General features: G+C 42.8%; 2 pseudogenes; one reads left to right on the top strand and one right to left on the bottom strand.

Annotated features, from left to right (window-relative positions):
- Positions 1-3738: 3738 nt before the first annotated feature.
- LOC135051364 (5S ribosomal RNA) lies at positions 3739-3857 on the bottom strand (annotated as a pseudogene).
- A 6312-nt stretch (positions 3858-10169) lies between these two features.
- LOC135051363 (5S ribosomal RNA) lies at positions 10170-10288 on the top strand (annotated as a pseudogene).
- Positions 10289-10637: the final 349 nt, after the last annotated feature.

The following is a 10637-nucleotide window of genomic DNA, read 5'->3' as shown; positions in this document are numbered from 1 at the left end:
ATTTATTCTTTGCTGACTTTTACGTTTTCTTTTACTGCTGCTGTGTTGCGGAGTTGTCATAATAAACATCATTGACTTTTATCCAAGTTGTCGTGGTCACGCCTTCGGGCAGTTATTATTCATGTTACTTACATGTCCAGGGGTCTGATACAACCTCCCAGGTTCCGGTACATCTCAGCCCCTACAACTGAGGCTGCCTCCCGTCAGCTCAGGCCCTCAGTTGTGACAGACAGGGACAGTATAGGGGTGACAGGGTCAGGGTAAAGGCAGGAGGACCAGGACAGGGGTGACAGGGCCAGTATAGGGTTGATAGGGCAAGCACAGGGGTGACGGCCAGGATAGGGGTAACAGGGCCAGCATAAGGGTGACAGGGCCAGGATAAGGGTAAAAGGGCCAGGATAAGGGTGACAGGGCAAGGCCAGGGGTGACAGGGACATGACAGAACACAGGGCACGGCAGAGATTGGTATTAGGGACAGAACAGTGGTGACAGACAGATGTGTCTTAACGGAGTCACTGCTGCTGGCTGCTGCTGTTCCACTCCAACCTGTTGGGATCTGCTGCTGGTGGAGACTTGGCATGGCTGACTCTCTCAGGCTGGAGTCCTGCTTCCTCTGCCCGTCCGCATCCCTCCCCCCACTCCTCAGTCACACAGCGCGGACCTCGTGCGGCTGCCTGGCACTGTGGTAAGGGGAGACTGGGAGTGACTGGTTAGCCCCCCAGGAGACGCTGCGGCAGGAGGGAGGAGGGGGTCATAGCATGCACGCGGCGCGGAACTCGCGGCTGCCGGGCACTGTGGTAAGGGGAGACTGGGAGTGACTGGTTAGCTCCCAGGAGACGCTGCAGCTGGAGGGAGGAGGGGGTCGGAGCCTGCAAGCAGCGCGGACTTGTGCAGCGCTACCCGCCGGCTAAAGTGTGTGAAGGAGCTGGGGGCGGCAGCGCTGCAGCTAGCGGTGGGGTTGCCAGGGCTGGAGATAACAGAGGCAGTATGGAACCTGCACAGCGGCAGGTGCCCCACAAAACTGCAGCTAAGAAGCATGGAGTGTGCCAGAAAGTGACGCTCCTCTGCGCCAGAGAGCCCCTGCTGAGTTTGCTGATGTGGGGGGGTCAAGCACACAGTAAGCCGGTGCCCGTCTGTCTGTACGGCATACCCCCACACACACCCCCATACCTCTCAACTGTCCCGATTTTCGCGGGACAGTCCCATTTTTTTGGGTCTGTCCCGCTGTTCCACCCACGGTCCGCTGTGTCCCGCGGTGAAGGGGGGGCAGTTGGGAAGCTCCTGTACTTGCTGTTCTGCTTAGCAGAGCAGCGGTGAATAGATGCTGTGCGCATGCGCACAGCGTCTATTTAGTGGAGACAGAGGGAGAGGGGGCATCAGGGGATACTGATTTAGGGGGGTTCCGGCAGCAGAGCCGGATTAAGGGGGAAGGGGGGCCAGGGGGTACGTACCCCGGGCCCCACAGTTTTAGGGGGCCTCCCGGCTGGAGTAGCTCTGTCCCAGCTCTGAAGCTCCCCGTCCTGCCAGCAGCAGCATTGTGCTACAGTCAGCAAACTCTGCTGCGTGTTGGCAGGTCTGTGGTATTGCAGGGAGGCAGCAGCCTCCCTGCTTTCTTGTGCCTGTGCGGGTGTGTAGGGGAGAGCGACCACCCCCTCTGGATTTACCCCTAGCTGAGGGGCCAAAATGACATTAAAAAAAATATATATATCCCAGAATTTGCATAAGGGGGCGTGACCACGTGGGCGCGATTAGGCCACGCCCCCAAACCCACAGCAGGCACAGCAATGAGAAAGGGCCCCCCTGTCTCAAGTGCCCTGGGCCCCCCGGACTCATAATCCGCCCCTGGGGGCATGCCAGCGGCTAGCAGAGCGCTGGGCATGCCCCCTCACTGACGAAAATGGGGTCCCTCCCGTGAAGCCACGCCCCCTTTTCGTTGGTCACGCCCCTTTTCGCTGCGCGTGTGTCCCTCCTTCAACCTGAAGAAAACTGGGAGGTATGCACCCCTGTCTGCCTGATGAAAGATGGGAGGTATGCACCCCTGCCTGTGCCATGTCTATACCATCTGCTTCTGCTCCTAGTCTCTTATAGATTTGCCCAGATCTGTGACTCATTTGACTATCTCCGCCCAGTGTTGTGACTCCGCCCAGCATTAGCAAATGAGTCACAAAGTCACAGATCTGGGCTATTATATAGGAGATATATATATATATGTATATATACAGGAATACCAGATAGGGGTTCTAAGCGACCTAAGGTGTTTATATATGACCGAGTAAAATATGTCAATATATATAAATATGTATAAAAATTCATTTATAAAGATGTTTCTTTAAAAAAAAAAAAAATTTTATTTCACAACACTAGAAATATATTAAAAAATACAGTACCAATAAGTATAACACAATAAAAATACAGTTTCTCTAAAAGATGACTGTTTTTTTTAAAAAGGGAAATGGATATGAATAAAAATCTCAAGTAAAGTGCAGATAGTCTGTGCAAATTACGCTATTCAAATGTGAGAAAGGTTTTTAAGAGTCTTAACTGATGTAGCAGGAGGTCTCTGGGTAAAGGCCCAACGCGTTTCGTCTCTAGGACTTCTTTATGGGGTAAGTGACAAGGTATCATAGGGCTCCTATATATACCCCCTTAATTGGGAGTTAAGTGATGACATCACTTCCTGTCTATGCTAATTGAAAAACCTATCCTTGCTGGAGCAGAAGTAAAATTGTTCTTACTAGCCACCATTGTTATATGTGGCATATGGTAAACAATGTAATTTGATTGTCAGCAGAGTTTAAAAATCAGAACGGGAGAGCACGGAGAAGTGCGGTACTGCCGCCACACTTCCGGTATCTGAACAGTTCAAGTGCGCATGTGCGCCGTCTTTTCATGGTTCCCCGCTTCCGGTTTCGTTTCTGTATCGCCGTGGTGACGTCCTCGCGAGCCGTGGCCGTATTCATCTGATTGGTTAATCGCGGCACATGGTCTCTCCACCCCGGAACTGGTACACTGTGGAACGCACCGGTGAAACGCATCACATGTCCCGGAGTCTCAGCTTCACCCTGTTGCCATGGTGACGTTCTCTCATGATGATGTTTTTTTGCCCGGACGTAATCGCCAGAATTGCATAAACAAACAAAAACGTGTTTAAAAATATGTTTAAAGAGTGTGTATATTACAACGTTTTTAGGACGGATGTTAATTGTTAAAATCATGTATCTGGATTTGCGATCATTACTACACACATATATCTATATCATATATATTATTACAGTCAGAAAAGTGAATGGAGGGATATATAGTATAAGTTATATGTACAAGAAATAAACACGCCTGTGTATATATGAAAGTATATATAATCATATGTAGGTGGTGGATGGAGGGGGGGGGGATGTACATATACGCGAGCAGGTGATTCATGATTTTTACCTGTGAAACTCAGTGCTATGTTGACCATTATTTAAAGGTGCGAGTGAGTTAGGAAATAGTGATTTATTTCTTAAAGTGCTGTTGCCTTAATATTAATATTAAAAATATTAAAAAAGTTACCTTAATTTTAATACAGTGAACCAATTAGTAAGGTGCGATTGCCTTAATATTGCATACACTATTTGATTGTGACCATACATATATTTAGGGAATCAAATTATGTATTTAGGAGGCTTATAACCTTTAATAAGTGATCATGTGATCTGTGGATATCTGTCGCAATTGGACATTGAGAAGTTGCCTTTACTTTCAGTACAGTACCTAATATTCCCAATGGGTCACCCCTTCTGGTACTAGTCAGGCCCAACACTGCTTCGCTTCCAAGTTCGGTTGAGATTGGGCCTTTCCAGTGTGGTTTGACTGTATTACTTTCGTATGCAACAAAGAATGCCCACAATATATTAATTTTATTAGTGATTTTATTAGTGCAGAAGTGCATATTTAACATACATGTGAAATGATGGGGAGTGCAGGATAAAATCTGGATATTTGCTAATAATTTCCAACGACACCTCACAAGAATGGAGCGATTTCATAATTCTCATTCAGGCCGAGTGGATGCATGGTTTTTAGTTGGAAAATCCAGAACATTTCTCGTTGTGACAACTTGATTGCCAAGTCACCTCCTCTCTCTCCAAGTTTAACCAGTTCTATCGCCTTGAAGGTTAGTTCTTCCGGATTCGAGTTGTGTCTCTCACTAAAATGTCTTGAAATGGTGTGGCTTTCAACTTTATTCTTAATGTTGCGTACGTGTTCTTGTATCCTAAGTTTGAGTTGTCTCTTCGTTTTTCCCACATATTTTTTTCCACAAGTGCATTCCAATAAATAGATCACCGATGAGTTATTACAGTTAATAAAGTCTTTGATTTTGTATTCCTTCTGGTTCTCGACGTCGCTGAAGCTTTTCCAATTGGGGTGTAGGAACTTGCAGACATTGCACCGACCGCACTTATAAGATCCAACGCATTTTGGGCATCATCGTTGCGTCCCCTGTTGGAGTCTTCAACATACTTGGGGCTAGCAGATCCTTCAAGTTCTTTGATTTTTTATATATAATCTCTGGGCGTGGCGGGAGTATCTCTTTTAATACCGGGTCCATTAGAAGGATCCCCCAGTGTGATTTGAGTGATTTCCTTATGAGGTCCTCATGGCGGTTGTATGTAGTTATAAAAGCTGTGGATTCTTTCTTTGTGTCCTTCGTTTTGTAGATGAGTAGATCTTCCCTCTTAAGGCCCTTTGTTCTGATGAGGGCTTTTTCCAGGATCTCGGATGGATACTCTTTCTGCTTGAACCTTTCCTTATACGTTTCCAACTGTTCTTCACACTCTTTCAGGTCACTGCAATTTCTTCTTAGTCTATGGAACTGTGAATACGGGATGTTACTTTTCCATTTTCTGAGATGATTGCTTTTAAAGTGAAGATAACTGTTTCGATCTACCTCCTTAATAAAGTTCTTGGTTTTGACTGTGCCTTCTACTCCTGTTAGGATTAGATCCAAAAACTCAATGGATTCTTTGCTGGTATTGGAGGTAAAGCAAAGGTTCATGTTGTTGTTGCTTATGTATGAGTAAAATTGATTAAAAGTGTCCAGTGTTCCATCCCATATAATTAAAATGTCATCAATATACCTTCTATAAAAAATGATGTTCTCTTTAAAACAATGTGGACCATAGATAAAAGAGTTCTCCCACTGTCCCATGAAGAGGTTCGCGAAGCTTGGGGCAAAAATGGTCCCCATAGCTGTTCCGCAGCGTTTTAAATAAAAGCGATCTAAAAATTTAAAATAGTTGTGGCTTAATATAAATTTCATGATGTCGCATATAAAATCTTTGTGTTGGGTTGTTAGTGATGGATCGTTGTTCAAGAAATGTCTGCATGCTGTGATATCTTTCACATGTTCGATGCACGTATACAAAGATTGTACATTGATGGTGATCCAAAGGTAACTGTCCATTTTTGATCCTTCATGAGGTTGAGTACCGTGGTCGTGTCCTTGAGGTAGGATGGTAGGTCCTTTACATATTTTTTCAAGAAGATGTCTACGTACTCTGATAGACAGGACGTCAATGAATCGATACCTGCCACTATTGGGCGTCCTGGTGGATTGGAAAGAGACTTGTGGATTTTTGGGAGAAAGTAAAATATGGGGGTAACGGGGTCGTTTTTCATTAAATACTGATATTCATCTTTGGTGATCAATTCCAGACGGAGGCCTTTGATGAGTAATGTTCTTAGCTCCTCTACATACCCGTCCTTCGGATCGTTAGTGATAAAGCTAAATATTTATCTTATATAATACCCTTTATGAGGTCTAGGAACACTGTACGCTATTTACGTATGGAGTACCGTAAGGGTACGCATGTTGCATAACAATCGCTTAGCCGTAGTCGAGACGCTCAAGCGTCACGTTCGCTCACGGCCAAGAGATCACAGGCAGGCACGCTATTGGCTGCCGACTAACGTAATGATTCGCTATAGCGTAGCGGACGCTCGGGACCACGAGGAGATCACCAGCGGCGCTGACGCTCACAATGTTAAACCTTTATATCTAAACCATAAACAGTGTATTATGCAGTAAGACCTTAGTGTAGTGATAGAGTGTAAATGCAGCACAGTATAACCTTATTATATTAACTTAAAAGCTGTTCGAGCGTCACCGACGCTCTGAGAATACTTAACACTATAAGAAATACACAGATACCGTGCTTAGGGTCCAACGCCTTATATATATATTATGAATGTTATACTTGCAAAAGAATTAATACAATACAAGTCATACACTACAATATAACATAGACTAACTAACCAGATAACTACACGGGAAATACAATACAATACAATTACGTTTTAAGGGAAAATAAGAGAGAAAGAGGAGAAAAGAGAGAGAGAGAGAAATGGCTCACAATAACAGTAAGATCAATATGATTGCGGATAAAACTACACATGTGAGAGACAATCGCTGCGCAGTTAGTCAATGCTGAGAATCTGTGGAGAAAATACTTGACCTTACCCATACTGGCTGTCCCTATATACACAACCCTACAATACCGCATGGGACAGAAGCTAGACTCCATTTTGGGAAAACTCCCATGATTCCAAAGACTGCACCACATGGTTGAAAGGGGGAGGGGAAAATACCCGGCAGCAGCCATTTTAGATTTGCAGGTCCAAACACATGGCACTCTCTGCTACACCACAATCACATAGCAGAAGACACAAGACTCCATTTTATTCCAAAATGTCCAAGCCTCAAAACAATGCATATGTTCTGATTTTACAATTCCAAACCATCTAAATCACCTTTCACAATTACAATCCAACTTCCTAGAACCATCTTATTCAATTTCACATTCCAAACAACTTCAGTATCTCAATAACCAGAGCATATTCATCACAAGACCAGATCACAATGTAGCCACACATATCAGCCTGCCATTGCTACCAGCACATATTCCCAGATCTATCACACAAACAAGTTACAATATCCTATTTAAACCAGCACCATTGACCTTAAAGCAATCTGTCTATATTTCCTTATCTAGCCATGTGAATTCAATACTTAGCCTTTAGTTTGGAGGTCAGTCCTGGGGATGTAGCCGCCATGCTGCTGGGTGCCAGGTAGCTGTGTGAGTAGCTACAGTATATCTGTCCTCAGAGGCCCCAAGCAAACTGAAACTGACTTCTTTTCTAGCCATGCCTGTTTTCCTAGTTCCTGGGGGAGGGGTCTCTTTTGCTTTGTATATGCTAATCAGGTTCAGCCCTGAAATCTTAGTAAAGGGTTGGCTTGATCATTCATTGTTCTAACAAAATGATCTTAGCTTTTATACATATAATCATATCTATCCGCTGCAATGTCCCACAACTTCACAACAATCCTCAAACTAACCCACACATCAATCTGCTTGCTTCAATACCAAACATGACGGGCGCATCTGGTTCTGTTCAAATAATACACATTCATGACATCAATTCATCAGCCAATTCTAAATCTCCATGATGTCTGGTGCCCGACATTATCATAACCATGTACTGTATGAAACAAGCGCCGAATCCATCTCCGTGCCATGTCTGAGCAAATGCGTGTGTTACCATATATTGCTGTGCTCGCTGCGCATATTTGCAAGTATAGCGACTTAAATGTGTGTAGTTTGTATGTTCTCTCTATGTAATATTTTTGACTTTGACATTAGGTAATGGGATGTACGAATTTGTATCTCCCAACAGTCTTTCTGCTTCCATAATATACCGATCCCGGTCCATGATCACCAACCCCCCCCCCCCCCCCTTTGTCAGCCGGTTTTAAAACTATGTCTGTGTTTTTCTGTAATCTCTTCAAAGCTTCGCTTTCTTGGTTACTGAGATTCTTTTCTCGCACTGGTTCAATATTGCTGTCGCATAGGTCTTTCTTTACTAATTCATAAAAGACACTAATATTGCTCCCTTTTGACTCCAACGGGTAGTATTTTGAGGTTGGCTTGAGCCCAGATTTCGAGCGGCTTTCATAGTTGGATATAATGGCGGTTTCTTTCCTAGCAAAGTGTCTTTTGAGGGTGAGTTTCCTCACAAATTTATTGAGATCTACTGTATGAATGTTCCAAATTTATTGAGCCCTTCTGTGGGGGCAAATGACAAGCCTTTTCCTAAGAGGGATATTTCTGGTTTCGTGAGGGTGTGTTTTGACAAATTGAAAATTCCTTTTGAGATTGGATCTAGTGTTGTAGTGTTCTTCTTTTCTGTTCTCTGCCTCCCGCCGCCCCGTTTTCCTCTTCTTCTTGGTGCAGTCTTTTGAGTGGTGTTGCATGTCTTATATCTTCCTTGAGGTGGTATTTTGTCAGTTCTTTTGGACGGGCACCTATTCCTGATGATAAAAAATGTTGGTCGGTATCTGAGCCCAACCTTTGTAAGGCCGTAAATCTGTTGCTCGGTCTTGTTTGTGATTTTGGTGTGTAGTTCGTAGGTCTTTGTGTTCTTCCTTTATTAGGTATTTGTGTCCACTGGGGATTCTCGTTCCTCCGTGTGGTAAATGCATGTGTTCTGAACCTGCTCCAGTTCTTTACCTTGCCCTGGTCATAGTCCTTCTTGTCACGTTCAAACTTTCCTTCTTTCCCTTTAATGACCTCGTTCTCTATGTGTTCTATCTTTTTATTCAGTACTTTCTCATTGATAGCAAAGTCTTCCTTATCCTTGAACTGGTCCATATCGGACTCCTTACTTTTAATGTCTTTTTCCAACTCTGCTAGGACTCTTTTCTTCTCCACAATAAGTAACTTCATCAAATCAATAGAGCATGTATGTAATATCATGTCCCATTTTGTTAGAAATTCTGAATCCATATTCCCTATTGTTGGCTGTTTTAGTAGCCTCAAACCCCTGGGGACTCTATTAACAGAAATATAATGTTCTAGTCCCTTAACGTCCCACCAGGTTTTAAGCTCCTTAGTAAGCAGTCTCTCCATCCCCCAGAAAAGTTCATCTAGATCACATTTATTGTGTTCAACTGGGGTGGTCTTATTTTCATTGAACACTTTTTTGCAAATATCATTTCTTCTAGTGTTGCGATCATTGCTCCTAAGCATAATTGCTAAGGGAAATGTGTTCTCACCAGGCCGCTATGCAAAGTAAACCAAAAGTCTATGTGATTGCAAAAGAATGCCGCGCCACTTGTGATACTACAATTCCCAAATAGTTCAATAAACACTCCCAGTTATTTGGGCGTCAGCTGTCCCCTAAAAAAACGTCAATGGTAGGTTGCCGCAAATGAGAGATAGGAATACCAGATAGGGGTTCTAAGCGACCTAAGGTGTTTATATATGACCGAGTAAAATATGTCAATATATATAAATATGTATAAAAATTCGTTTATAAAGATGTTTCTTTAAAAAAAAAAAAAAAAATTATTTCACAACACTAGAAATATATTAAAAAATACAGTACCAATAAGTATAACACAATAAAAATACAGTTTCTCTAAAAGATGACTGTTTTTTAAAAAAAGGGAAATGGATATGAATAAAAAATCTCAAGTAAAGTGCAGATAGTCTGTGCAAATTACGCTATTCAAATGTGAGAAAGGTTCAAATGCGTTGGATCTTATAAGTGCGGTCGGTGCAATGTCTGCAAGTTCCTACACCCCAATAGGAAAAGCTTCAGCGACGTCGAGAACCAGAAGGAATACAAAATCAAAGACTTTATTAACTGTAATAACTCATCGGTGATCTATTTATTGGAATGCACTTGTGGAAAAAAGTATGTGGGAAAAACGAAGAGACAACTCAAACTTAGGATGATACAAGAACACGTACGCAACATTAAGAATAAAGTTGAAAGCCACACCATTTCAAGACATTTTAGTGAGAGACACAACTCGAATCCGGAAGAACTGACCTTCAAGGCGATAGAACTGGTTAAACTTGGAGAGAGAGGAGGTGACTTGGCAATCAAGTTGTCACAACGAGAAATGTTCTGGATTTTCCAACTAAAAACCATGCATCCACTCGGCCTGAATGAGAATTATGAAATCGCTCCATTCTTGTGAGGTGTCGTTGGAAATTATTAGCAAATATCCAGATTTTATCCTGCACTCCCCATCATTTCACATGTATGTTAAATATGCACTTCTGCACTAATAAAATCACTAATAAAATTAATATATTGTGGGCATTCTTTGTTGCATACGAAAGTAATACAGTCAAACCACACTGGAAAGGCCCAATCTCAACCGAACTTGGAAGCGAAGCAGTGTTGGGCCTGACTAGTACCAGAAGGGGTGACCCATTGGGAATATTAGGTACTGTACTGAAAGTAAAGGCAACTTCTCAATGTCCAATTGCGACAGATATCCACAGATCACATGATCACTTATTAAAGGTTATAAGCCTCCTAAATACATAATTTGATTCCCTAAATATATGTATGGTCACAATCAAATAGTGCATGCAATATTAAGGCAATCGCACCTTACTAATTGGTTCACTGTATTAAAATTAAGGTAACTTTTTTTATATTTTTAATATTAATATTAAGGCAACAGCACTTTAAGAAATAAATCACTATTTCCTAACTCACTCGCACCTTTAAATAATGGTCAACATAGCACTGAGTTTCACAGGTAAAAATCATGAATCACCTGCTCGCGTATATGTACATCC

The sequence above is a fragment of the Pseudophryne corroboree genome, chromosome 2 (genome assembly GCF_028390025.1).
Source record: "Pseudophryne corroboree isolate aPseCor3 chromosome 2, aPseCor3.hap2, whole genome shotgun sequence".
Classification (NCBI taxonomy): domain Eukaryota; kingdom Metazoa; phylum Chordata; class Amphibia; order Anura; family Myobatrachidae; genus Pseudophryne; species Pseudophryne corroboree.
The sequence above is the reverse complement of the archived record's forward strand: the minus strand, read 5'-3'. Positions and strand labels throughout refer to the sequence as shown.